The sequence below is a fragment of the Corapipo altera genome, unplaced genomic scaffold, assembly GCF_003945725.1.
Source record: "Corapipo altera isolate COAL_440 unplaced genomic scaffold, ASM394572v1 49, whole genome shotgun sequence".
In the NCBI taxonomy this organism is placed as follows: Eukaryota; Metazoa; Chordata; class Aves; order Passeriformes; family Pipridae; genus Corapipo; species Corapipo altera.
The window spans coordinates 15,940,647-15,955,009 of NW_020884879.1; the positions used below are offsets into that span (position 1 = coordinate 15,940,647).

Here is a 14,363-nt window from a genome sequence, read left to right on the forward strand (position 1 = left end):
ACATTCTCACAGATAACTACGTTATTTTGGCAACAACAACAAAAATTAAGCTAGAGGCAACTGCCCAGCCCCAAAGACTAACACTTTGTAAAGTTATTAAAAACTCTGAGGAACATCCTACAGTGGGAACACCAGGCAGTCTTCCTTACTGCAACTACTGGCACTCCCCTTTCAGCCCTTAATAGCTTAACTCATTCAGCTCGCTGAAAGGACAACTGTGCAAATCCATACGCCTGAGACCTGTGGTCAAACGGAGGAGGAGCAGCTGCAGATGGACAGTGCCAGAGTGAACCCCATGCCATGCAAGCCACCTTTGCCTTCACCACCAGTTTTGTTGCTTGCCTACAAGCAGTGTCCAAATAGCATCATCGGACAACAGCACACAGTCCAGCTAGTGTTTCTTCAGATGCTGTTCTTTTCATCCTAGAGGTACCAATGACTGTCTGAAAAGCTAAAGCTGATCAAAAAATACTTCTAGGCCATGAAGACCTGAAGTAAAATAGGTTAGCTTCATTCCTGATGAAGGTCACACACAGATAACAGAGATAATTTAAGCAAATTACATTTGCACTTAATTAAGAGCAGCCCTGTATCAGTTACAAAGAGGAAGGGTAACTGCATACCATACTACTGCTTGTGATCACCTGCCCCTACCTGGATGGGAAATAGCCTTCTTGTATAAAATTCTGGGAAACTTTTTCTTTCCTTTTCTCTAATTTAGCAGTTATTTATCTTAGTAGCACACTGTCAATTAAAATACAGAAAAAGGAAAACCTCTCAAAACAGACAACACATTATTTTAGAGCAAAGTCCAATTTACAGATTTTTACACTGAACTCTTAATAGCAAACAGGGCAACAATTCCTCAATGGCTCTTGTAAATACTCTGCACAAACATGGTCCAGAAGAGCAGACCAGGAAAAAATAAAAACATTCTCCCATGCTTACACACAATACAAATCATAATTTGGATTAAATGCACTATGACATTTATTTTTCAATAAGAAATAATTATTTCTAAGGAATGACAAACTATTCATGTGAGATTATACTTAGTCTAGAGACATCTGATCTATGGCAAAAAAAGTATGGGACCCACATGCACACTCCTAGAACATTTGTGTTAATTCTTATGAAAATAAACTGAGAAGCTTCAACTTCACTGTATAAAACAAAAGGAGCATTAAAAGCTCATTTCCGTCTTCAAAAACTACTAATAAATAATTTTATTTTATCTTGAATTCAATTTAGTAATGAAACTGGCTGTCAAGCATCTATATTAGCTATATGTAATTTTTTTAAGGCCAGAATAATTATCTGTTCACAAGTTACAGTTAAGATGGAAAATATAATTAGGTTGAATGAAACTTTAGTACTTCAGTGTACAATCATGGAAACTACACAAAACTGCTTAAGAAAAAGAGAGCGGAATTTCATGCACTATTTCATTTGGCAGAGTATAACATTTGCTGTCGGCAAAGGACTTTTTTCAATGAAGAAAAAGGAAAGTATTTCCATTCATACAGCATTGCCCAAGCGATTAGAAGTATCAGGCACTGGTAACTGTCTCTGCAACTGCAATAGAATTTGCTCTTACAGGCTACTATATAGTGTTCCTAAAAACTCATCTGAAGTCCAGCAGACCTCAAAAAAAGCTGTGTTTTTTTTAACATAAGCTAACGTACTTATTTTGTCATCAAAATCAATATTTATAGGCTACAACACTACATCAAGTAGGAAAGCTCTAATGTAAAACAAATCACAAAACACTGACAATGGAAATGCTTGAAAAGGCTCTAGGATTGCAAGTATTTATGTAAGATTTGTGAATATATAAACACTTGGTCATATATGTCAAGAAAAAGGTGAGTCTCAGTGCAGTGAACTAAACAAAAAGACTAATCTTCCTTAGGACAGCGTATCCTACAAGGACCTAAGACAGCTGGCTGAAGTGTATCGAACATCTTACCCAACAGCAAAGACTCATCCAAGACCATAAATTCACTGTAAGGTAAGATTCCCTTTTCCTTTATTTTGTTTTTAAGTATTTTGAAGCATTTTTGAAATACAAATTATTCCTTGAAAACCTTCAACAGCTTTCTATTACTAATACAATTATCACAAAAGCCACACTGCAATGCAAATAGAGTACTTGCTATCATCAACAATACTGGCATCACTTGATGAGGGATTCTTCTCTATATGGTAAAACTAAATCTGTTATTAAGCCTGTTTAGGGAAACTGTTCTTTAAATCATCATAAGGAACATAATTTCCTACAATAAGAGAACTTCCAATTATCAAAAATCCCCAAATTATTATTCCTTTCTAATTTCAAGAAATATCTCAAAGAATTCTATAATCCTGTATAACTATGAAATCCTACATACTAGCATCAATACATAAACTACTTCATGCATTGATCAACATGTATAGTGTAGTTTACTCTTTTATTTCAATCTGTTCAAATAACATGATACAACGAGTTCAGTATAAAACATTATGGCTGATATGTAAATAAAAAAACTCCCACACTAAGGCTACTGCTCCACAATACATTGCACACAGATGCTCACAGCTTGCCCTCACACTGAAAAATAGATTAAAATGGAAAAGCAAACTTGTACCTGTATTCTATTGATTTTATTGACTTCGGGCATATTATTTAAAAAAAAAAAAAAGTGAGTTATGAATACTGACTGGCACCTACAACTTCCAACAGCTGTGGCACTACATCCTTAATTTTGTGGCTCATCGTCATATAAAATAAAGCCCCTGTCCTGGAAACCCAGTAAAGCACCATAAGTACCCACAACACCAACCCTCTGCTAACCCCATCCCTAGCACCATCGTGAGTTAAAGGTAATTCTGCTTCAGTTAAGTATCTTTAAGGTCAAATGACTTTTCCATTCTTTACCAATTACTGAGGGAAACAGCAGGTGCAAAGTGAGTGAAAGTGTCACAGCTTTGTGGAATAAACTCACGTCCCCCAATGACTTTTTCTTAGTATTTACAGCAATTTCCAGCACCTCGAGCACTGTTCTGACTGTCCAAAGCTTGGTCATTTCATAAACACTTCTTTTAGACCAATATTTAAGCTCACCTCATTTCATGTACTCTACAGGAAAATTTGTTTTTCTTACTCTATGAATGGCAGTGCCAAAAACAGATACAGAGCAAACAGTAAATGGTATTTAGTAGTATGAAATCCATGTGCTATCTACTAAAATAAATCTACTCACAGTCTGTTATGTTTTCAAAACAATACACTTGAGTCTCAGACCTGTGAAAAATTGGAAGTTACATACTTATATGTGATTTAAATTTTTTTTTCAGAGAGTTATAAAAAAACCTGAGTAACAGCACGGATACAAGGATATATTGCATAGAAATCTAACACAAAGTCCTTAGAATAAATGCAAATACACCTGTAGAATTCTCTGGCCATTGAACTGGCTCTTAGGACATATTTCAGAGTGAAGATGACTCCTGGCACACATTTAGCTTGGCAATGTACCAAAGCAAACCTTTTAAAGTTATCCCCCTCTTATTACTGTGGCTTGGAAACGAAATATACTGTGACCATTTATTTTTGTGAGCAAAACCCCCTTTTTGCTACAGGGCTTTACTACTGTTTTAAAACTATGCTTTAGTTTTCACTGAGGTCATATTCAGAAATTCAAAACTACATGATAAAATTCATACATTTGCCAAAGACACAAGACAGTTCTCCACAGAGCAGAGAATAAAAAATAGGAGAACTGAGAAATATTATTCCTCCTAAACATACAAAAATGCATGTCATACATAGTTTCCTTAACAAAATAATTATCATTAAACTCTATATAATGTTTGTGCCTAATTCATGAGAGTCTTTGAATAAAATATCCTTTTTTACACTACCTTGCTATTCCAGTAGTGTGCTTTTCTCCAGAAGTTGTAGATTTTGAGCCTGAAATCCATGATGAGCAGGAGCACAGAACATTTTCTAACAGATGCTGTGTGAGGGAACGAGTTTGGTGCCTCCATGCATGACAGCTCTGATTTAATATGCTGATTTCTACTCTACTCCCTGGGCTACATTTGTAAAACTTAATAATCTCCTTTTTGAGATCTCTTATTTGAACCCACAAATCCTTCCTCTCAAGGAAATACCCCAAACACCATCACATTACTCTGGACAGAAATGCTCAAAGTGTGCTGTTACACCAGAGTGCTGAGCCAACCTAACAGCTAACTACCATTAAAAAATCCCTGTCTCTTTCCTTGTATTCATCTTATCCTGCCATACCAAACCTTCTCACTTGCTCTTTGATGCTTCTCCCCTCTGCATGGATAGATTAACACTTGCTAGTCCAAAGACTAGGAACCAGGCATGTTTGCTGACAGGGGACTGTATCTGTTTAAGCTAGACAAGCCCTCTGCACTGTGTAACTCTGTCTCTGCAGCCTGATGAGACTATTGCCATCTCCTGTCTCTTCCCTACTGAGGGTAAAGAATCTCTGAATTCCCCAACCAGCAGTTTCCAAGCTGTAATGCATGGTTGATAGCCACAATAAGTGCTCTATAGCTAATCCAGCAAAACTATATCATACACTATAATTACAAATGTCTAAATTTTGCAGATTTATACCAGTAACCAGTGAGAAAATTTAGGAGTGGGAAAACATCCTCAGAAACTTAAGGAAGCACCTAGTAACAAAGCTTGCCTATCCTCGATTCTTGTGCAAGAACTGAAGAAAGCCCCCAGTACAGTCGACAGCCAGAGTACGCCCCGTTCCTAATCTCTGCCACTTCTCTCATCTTCAGCCAGTGTAGCTGGCTAGTGGGCACCACACATTTAATACACTTCAAACTGGACAGCGCAGCAGTTATGAAAGTTTTGCTAAGTTTTTCAGCAAAGAAGATAAAAGAAATCACCAGTAACTTCAAACTTCAGTAGTTTGGTTCAAATTGAGTTGCCTGGTTACTGTTATTTTTTTGGATTTCTTGACAAGCATGCCTTTTTTTTTTCCCCTTTAAGCCAACTCACCATCAACTCACTATGAAACCCATATGAAGGAACAGTTTATCTACCACATAATCTCCCCAAATGTGAAATGGTTTTAATACTTACCTCCAGTGACAATTACAACACAGAACCCAAGAATTATTATATATTAATCCCATGAATTTCTGAGTCAAAAAAGAACATACAGCATTTAAATATAAGTTTAAAATGAGACAATTCTACTCAATTTACTAAGCATACTACTACGCATATGTATTTATATAGATATACATATAATTTCTAAAAAAACTTCCCCAAAAAATGCTACTCAATTCTTCTAAAAACCAAATCAGTTCCAATTTTATGACTAAATTTGGTGACTCATTTTTTTCTTTGCTTCCAGGATTTTTCTGCAGACACCCCCAGAAGTGAGAAAACTGCTTTGATTCCTGTTGAATACAAATGCAGTAAGTTGGAACTCTCAAAAGAGAGAAAAAAATTTTAATTGTCTCAAGTGTTCATTAAGTGCAAGTGGAATCACATAGAAAAGCTGCCATATTTACAGCTCGAGATAGCTTTAGTCCGCAGATTTCACCAAGTTGAAGTAATGCTCTGATGTAAGGTAGGGTGCAAAGAAATTCTGACTACATATAAATTAAAGGAGGTAAAGAGAGCTTCACACTTTGCTACGACCATCAGTCACGCTCCTTGCACCTATTCAGACCACCCTGAACACCCCCATGCCACTTTCTGTCCTCCTCTCTTTCAGACTGTTGACCTACCTCATCCACTCCCTGAGTCACATGCGCACTACTCCCTTCAGCCCCCTTTCGGGAAGCTAAGGGCCATTAATATGATTGCTACCTGACTGGTTTCTAACCAGGCAGGCCAGTTTTACTGCTGTCTTAATGACTGAAAATGAGACAACTGCATTTTCCAGTTTTCTGAGGAGTCACTCCAGCAGGGAATGTGTGGAAACACTGGTACGCAAACCTGTCCACAGCCCTGCAGACTCCCAGCTCTTGCACCACATTGGTGCCATAACCTTGGCGTGGCTGGTACCACTGCACATAGGCAAGGCATCTGAGCATGCAAACCAATCATCTTTAGATGCAATTTATCTTTTTTTCTTTAAAAAGTGGCCAGCTGGCATGCCTAACTCTATTTCTCCTCTTGCATGTCAGCAGGACAGTCAGCATCCCATTTCTATTAACAGCCTGCAAAAAGTTTTGTAAACCATCCTTCAATGACACCAAGGCTTCCTGCCTCACGTTTTTTCTACCTCTTCTTTCACCCCACTCCCAATACACACCAAATCCTCATTCCTATCTATCTTCCTCCTGTTCATGAGGTAGGTCTTTCAGAGTGCCAGCTTTTTGAGCTGCACCAGGAGGATGGGCAGAGAGGGAGCTGGGGATATTATGCTGAAGGTGTTACCGGCCACCATCAAATGGTTCTTTGATCTCCAGGCAATTACAGAGCTGGGCCTGCTAACCAGATGCAAGGGGCTCCCTCTTTCCCCCATTTCTTTCTTCTGCATCCCAGACAGACAGAAATGGCATCAACTTGAGTGCAAGATCCCATAAACCAATTATAAGTTTATTTTGAATTTATAAAGAAGAAAAGGACTATTTTGCTTTTATAGAAGATGTCAGAAAGAGTTTGCAAACCAACAGTGTAACTCTGAAGGAGACTCTTGTAACCAATCCCGTCTGCTCAAGAGCTGGTTGAAAATATGCAATTTGAGTGCTGAAGTTTAACAACAGTTGAAGTTCTCAGAAGTTCTCATCACAATCATATATAAAAAAAGAGAATTTTTAAAAGCTTCAAACACTAGATGAAAAGCATATGAGATTGGTTTAGTGCTTTCTACTAATTAGTACTGCTTTTATTATACAGGGCAAAGAAATAACATTTTTTTTCCTAAACTGGCAGTGAACAGCCAATTCAGAAAGCTGCGTTTTTGTTTTCTGTGACAGGGCAGTGGAAAAATCTCTTTCATTTATTAGGTCTGCAGAGACCAAAACTGGCTGGGTGTCAAAGCTGCTTTGTAAAATCTCAGATTCATTCAGCCATGTGTAGATTCCATAATTCTTTATGACCTGTTATCAGTATCAACCTCACAAAAGATGAAACTTTGGTGTCTTCAGGGTTTTGCTCCCTTTTACGAAGGGTTGCAATAACCCTCGTTGAACTAACAGTTCAACACAGAAAGGAAAAAAAAACCCTAATGGCAGTGCCAAATTAAATTATTAGATTTTTTTTTTTTCTAGATGGGCTTTGCATAAAGATACAAAATTAGGTTTCCTACAATGGAGAATAAGCTGTATAACTATGTAAATTTTAAAAACTCTCATTGCTCCATGCCCCACGGCATACACCTATGCTTAAGTGCCAGTTTCATCACCTCACTAGTAACTGCATAGTAGCCCAAACTTGTCATGAGGCTGGCCTTAAGTTGAAAGGCCTGACAGCAACCTGAGATAGTAAAACAAACTTTTTTTAGAAGGATGAGGCTTTTGAGATGGATGAAAACCAGCAGGGTGGAGTGATTTACTTGCTTTTAACTACAAAAAGGATAAATTCCTAGATGGCTTTGATGAACTGAATAAAATGTGCTGCCACATTAAAAAGTCACTTCTAATATTGGATCAGGTGCACACTATATTATATTCAGGGAAAAATACTAAACACACTCTACATCACATTCTTACATTTTTTATAGCAGAAGTTTATGAATAACAGCACTCACAACACTTTTTCATCTCAGACTTTGAATCTGAAATAACTAACTAATAATTTTATTCAACTGAAATATTCTTGGCTATGCTAAGATTCCTCTGTATCTGTCTACACTGACAACATTTGCTTGAATTGTCCCAATTTTTTTAGCAATGCATTCTATTGCATTCTTTAAAGTAAAAAGAACAGCAAACTAACTCGCAAATTTCTCCCACATTATTAAGTACTGTAAATAATAATTTTACCATTAAACCAAGGAATTCTTGTGAAACATTCCATACACTTCACATATGCTAGAAGTCTGGTGTCCTCGTTCTGTACTCAGTTTGCAATCTTGCATCTGACACATACGTAAACATTAGCAGTCTATGTCCATGCAAGCTACATGTATTTATCAATACAGATAAACATGCACACACGCATGTGATTTTCTTCAAAGTTTAATAAAATCTGCAGGGTCTTTAGGTCACTGAAAAGTATGTGTGATTTTTATCACCACCACATAAACAGCCTTCTTTAATATTCCTCTCTTCACTAGGCAGTCTGCAGATCACAGGAGCGCAGAGATTCTGAATTTAGTTTCAATTTCACAAGAGCACAGGGAATGTTACACAGCACCATTTCTCATATAGAGAAAGGAATCTGTGCTCCTCACACATAGGTCTGCTACAATTCAAGCTTCATCCATAATTTGCTGATAGTTTGAGGGTAAGGAGTAAAAATTTTAGAAGTAAACAAACACAGCATTCATGAATACAACATAGAAACAATTTAGCACTGTTTTAGGAGTACGATGTTCAAATACGGCTCATTTAACGTTTTAGAAATCTGCTGCAAAACATTAGAACTCTATCCTAATCTTTGTCCCTCGCTCAAAGCAAAACAGCTTTGTGTTGCCTCTAAAAATAGGGAGGGAGTAGGGGGGATGGGAAGGGGAGAGAATAAGAGGATAAGTGGGAGTGAGAACTGATACACCATACTGACAGTAATTTTAAAAAGACCTGGCATTCTTAAAACTATGGCTTTCCTAACAAAGTCAGGCACATTCTTAATTATCAAATAAAAAAGGTCATCCTGTACTTCTTATTTTGTACATGCACATGCAAAGAAAAAAAGGAAAAGTTCTGTTTCATCTGTTACCAAAACCATCATTCTGTAGTCAACACTTTTAATGAAATACAGGCCAAAGGATTAGTCAGAACAGATTCATGGAAAAACAAAGGAAATCTGTACATAAATACAAGCCTACCACATAAGTAAACCCAAGAGTGAATCCCGCTCAAGTACCTCCGAGTACTGTCCTAAAAAGCTCCCTGCAATGGCTTCCATCAGCCCAGCAATTAGCAGCAACTGTAGTAGCCACTGCCCTGAAGTTGAGAAATGATACTAATATCATCATTAAAGCACTGAGTCAAGTATTCTAAGTATCGAACGCGTCAGCAATATAGTCTGTGTTACAAGGTTTCAGAAAATTCTTTTTTTAGGAGAATGAGCAGACAGAGGCCTGGCAGGGAATGCTATAGGGAAGACTATTGGGCTATAGGGAAGGTTGACGTAGCTAGGAAGACAAGTTAATTGAAAGCTACAGTGTTACAAATGAGCAAAGAAAGTCAACTGATTGTGCCTATCAAAGAAAAACTCCGTTGCGATGAGCTAGAGGCTGGCTGATGGATGGGCATGAGCATGGAGCATCACCAACACAGAGCTGCTGGATTAGCCTTGGAGAGGCAGAAGCAGCAACTCAACATTTTCCATGGCTTAACATTAGGCCAATCTCAGTCAGAGCTTTGTGTGAGTAAACATGACTCTGAAAGGTTTTTTTCAGAGGGTTATTTTTAAATACCTGACCATATGAGTTTCCTTGGAATAGGAAAAAAGGGGAGGCAAAACTAAACAGTCATTACACATATGTTTAAATATAACATTAAAAAAACCCACAAAATACTTAAACTTACTAGAAATGTTCACTTTCATTTTAATTTTAAAGTTGGCAACAGACCTGGAACAAAAAAAGGCTATATTCTGACTGAGATGCAGTAGTGGGGAATTTCTAAAACCAGTATTTAAAACATATTATAAGAGAGGAAAAAAAAAACTTGCTCAGAATTTAGAAAAGCAGCAATTTGGGTTTGAGTCCTTGCTCAGAGGCAGTCACTCAGAGCTAGAAAAGCTCAAGTAGAAAAGGCAATACTAATAAGTGTACAACAGGAGTTTGTGGCTGTACAGAGTTCAGTTAACAACAGCAACATCAACAAATAAGGTCAGGAGATTTGACCTAGGTTTTCTCAAAATTACTTTCCCTGCAAGAAGCATCTGCACTAATGCCAAAAAGGCACTTATAAGTCTTTACCTACTTCTGTTTTAAAATATAGATATAAATACATCTAGGTCTATTTAAGTCATCTCAAAAGATGCAGTGGGATGCTCAGAGCACATGGTTACAAACATCAAGCATTATTAAGAAAAAATGTTGAGACACAGAAAGAAAACAACTACATCTCATGGCATATTTTGGGAATACTGGTGCTGTTTGACTACTGGAAATCTAATAACTGTATTTTTCCAGCAGTATCTGTTAATATATTTAGAATCAAATTCCATAACACTACCTAAAATTACCAAGCAAACACCTGCTCAAAAACATGCTTTGAGTACAAAGAGAAATATCTGTATATCAGTCAACCTCAAATCAACTGTGCCTTTCTGTTTCCTTGGGATTTTTTTCACTGTCACTAGCAATAGTGCATGCAAAAAATTGCATAGCTCTGCCATAGTTCTGGTTAATTATCCATTTGCTGAAATATCCGTTTGCATGAGCAAAATTATTTGCCAAATAAAATGTTTTGACAATGAAATAGTAGAATTTGACAATGGAACAGCAAAATTTAAGTATTAAAATTACATTACTTTATCTCAATATACGACACAAATAGCCATTGACAGAATGGGACTGTTTCCTAGTATGCACATTAGTTTTCATGGTTATTTTAATTGCTTACTCCCTGATCTTTCCTTAGTTTTCAAAGTTTGTACTTTTATAGCACTACAAGAAACTGATTTTTATTTCAAGGAAAGTACACTCACCCCACATCTCAGACTAGAAAACAGAGATGCCAACCCTTTTTTCAAATAATACACCCAGAAAAAAACCCCTCAAATAAACTCGCTCTTTGCCTAAACCCACCAACAGATGAAAAACACCAGAAAGACCCAACCTTGAGTGATACTGGTTAATACTTACAGGTTTACTCATTCTAATATTTGGATATTCAACACATTTTCATTTACTATGTGTACATATGGATTTCTGGAATGACAAAGCTTCTCTTCATATGGTAGAGTACTAAAAAAATTCTGTGTTATCTGTTCCAGACTGGTTTCCTTTCTGCTACATACACACCATATATTTTAGATGATCTGATAACCTACTTCTGGTTTTGCACAGTTACTGCAGCTAATAAAATGGTTGGTTGTTTATTAGAGATGGAAAGAAGAGCAACATCGGCTCTTTTAAATGTTTGTTTCAGTTCCAAAGCAGCAATTTTTTTTTATGAGCTTCTAGGATTTCTCTCAAAGTACACAACTTTAAAAAAAAAATAAATAAAAGAAGAAGAAGAAAGGAAGAAAGGAAAAACAAACTCCCCAGAAGAGCATGAACACTCAAACCACGTGTACCATGTGTGCACTAACCATCCACGGAGACAGAATAAATCCCACTATTTCATACACATTTGAGTATCAACACATTGTGCACTTTGGGGGTATTTGCAATACCCCTACAGGTTCTAATCACATCTAAGAACCCTTCATTCTAACCAGTATTTAGGTTAATGGTTGGACTCGATGCTCTTTGAGGTCATTCTCAACCTAAAAGACCCTATGATCTCTGGGTTCCCTCACCCTAAAGAGTTGATGAAAGGCTGAAGGCAATGAACAGAGATTGACAGGAAAATGAAACAAAACACATAACATTTATAAAAGAAGATTTGGAGTTCCAACCATAAATTAGCTTTCTTCATAGTTGTTTTATTCCTTGGTATTTATCAACAGTTACAGGATAATAGTTAGTTTGACATGAGTGAAACTGAGTATCTGCAGGAGATTAAAGCCACTAAAACCACCTGCAGACATTAAGTGGAAGTAAGTGATCCTTGGGCTACTTCTTTCTGCTATTATCTTTGTATCTTGAAGAGGCAGTGCTGCCTTCCCATTCATATAAGACTTGTCAGTGTTCAACACGATTAAGTTATAAAAGTAAAAGAGGAAGAAGTTAAAAACTCCCTCACAAAATCACGTTGCACCATCAAAACCAGGTTTCACACGACAATAAGGGTTATGATCTCACTCACTTTGTTTTTATGTAAGTGTACCCCAAAAAAACCCAAACAACTAGAGCACAGGAATAGAAAAATCAAGCTCTTGAGTTAGGACTTAAGTGCACTTGCCTGAGCAAATCAATCTCCTCACATGGATGAATTATAATGCATCTAACCACATACATTCCAATTGGGCTGCCCTCTGTACTTCACCACAATATTCACTGTATTCAATGTTTTGTCTTACTTCCATTGCCCGTTGTATGACTGCACACACCATTTGGTGCAGTATTTAGAAGTGTTCAGCGCCAAGGATTATTTTCATAAGAGAACTTTTTATGAAGTTCAGAAGTTAGTTGACCTGCTTTGCTTACAGTATCATTTGTGTTAGGATCAGCATTATGCATCATGCTTTCAACATGAGCAACAGGCAGGATATAAACGTAGGTGATTATTATGGAAACTTAGGCCCTTATTTTCTACAGTACTTAGGAAACAAATTTATTTAAATATTCAAACCACGTAATCTCCTGACTCAAAGTACAGGTTCTCCTTGAAAAGACTGAGCACTCAGCATTTTTGCAAATCAGACCAAAGCTGAGCACGTGCAACCAAGATGCATACTTGGTGCTGACCTCCTAAAGAGCTGAACAACATCTGAGCATCGCATGGGAAGCTGATGGCAGAGCCCAGCGCAGAATTCAGTTCTTTACAGCTGCCTTGGTCAGGAGACTATTTTCTGACTGCAATCCTTGCCTAACTCAGCTTTAACAGACACCTACCATAAAAACTTGGTGAAGACAGAAGCAACTGAAAATCAGATTTCATATTTATATTGAGATTGCTCAGCACACATTATACTAACAGTTTGGCTTTAAATATTACCTTCTCCACCTTTTTGCCCCTTTTTGTGTGGGTTGTCAGCTTCACAGGCCACAATATTTATGCATTAAGTTTTATTTTTATATATATGTATATGTTTCTACCTACTTATGTATTTTATATAAAAATAGGTTTCTATGTTTTATATATCTATAAAAGACTACAGCCAAAATTTTACTGAAATATTAATCAGACTTTGGGATGGGGGATAAGGGAGCCAATTTTATAACTTAAGCAAATGAAGGGTGAAAGAATGAAGTATCCATTTGGGGGAAAATGGGTCATTTGATGAAAAATTTCTCAACTAAATGTGAAACAAATTAAAAATACACTGCTAAGGCAACTCCATTTTTTTGGTATCATATTTGTTGCTGAACTCTTCATTCATGATCTAGCACAAGTTTGAAGACAAATGTAATGTGTAAATTACACAGCCCCAAATCAAAATGTCTGCGAAGTAAAAATAATAAACTAATTCAAGTCTCACAAAAAGCCAGATTTTTACCATGCTGGGGAACTCAGGATTTCATAGGGTAACATTTTTCACCTTCCCTTTTGGGTTCCCTTAGGAGGAGACTCACACTATTTATGTGTGTTGTAAGCAAACACCTGATCCCATTACAGAGCACAGATTAGCAAACCAGAAGATCTATTGTGATCTATTGCTCTCTCTGTGTATTTCACTGAGCAGAATGACTAGAAGAAACATGGGCAAAGAGCAATAGCAAATATAATTTTTTTTTTTTTTAGACTAGAGAGTTCTTTCAAGTAGAAGAAAGTCCTGATTCCTACTCCTTGGTCCCAGGTCTGTGTCTATTTCTTTTTTCAATGGGTCTGGATAAAAAGAACAAACAAAAAATATTTTTAAAAATTCATAAGGAAACATTGTATTGTCCTTGCATGGATACTGCTCGGGAGGAGGAGGAGTTGGACAGCAACCTCTCCACGTTAAACCTATAGTTTATCAGAGCTCTGTTTCTAGAGCACATTGTATCTTAGCATATGTCATGAAAACTACTAATTGTTCCTCCAGGAAAAAAATCAGATATGATCTCGTCAGATGAACTATATTGTCTACCATTCATTATATTACTGTGTTTTAATTCCTGGTTAATCAAGTCCTTGGTCAGCCTTTTCAAGATTTTATTTAGGGTGGGAGTCAGGCTGTTAAGATTAAACAACCTATCCTGCCAAGACAATATTAAACTTCTTGTCAGTATATCTAAATTTTCCACATGTGACAAATTTGCATGAGTGTAGGGGTGTTAAATAAAAAAGAAAAATCTACATTATCCGTACAGGTAACTCTGCAGATAATTCCATGAAGTTATGGACAGAAGTTGACAAACTAACCCGCTATACTTAACTACTCTGCTGTTTCGTAGCCTACTGAGCCAGTACAGGAAAGGCAAGTGTTTCATCAGCAACTCAAG

At 36.9% G+C, this 14,363-nt stretch overlaps 1 protein-coding gene across 3 annotated transcripts in view; it reads right to left on the bottom strand.

Annotated features, from left to right (window-relative positions):
- The window catches only part of NCOA2 (nuclear receptor coactivator 2), a 184,329-nt gene that overhangs the window by 121,337 nt on the left and 48,629 nt on the right, over positions 1–14,363 (bottom strand). The gene's annotated exons all lie outside the window — the stretch shown is intronic.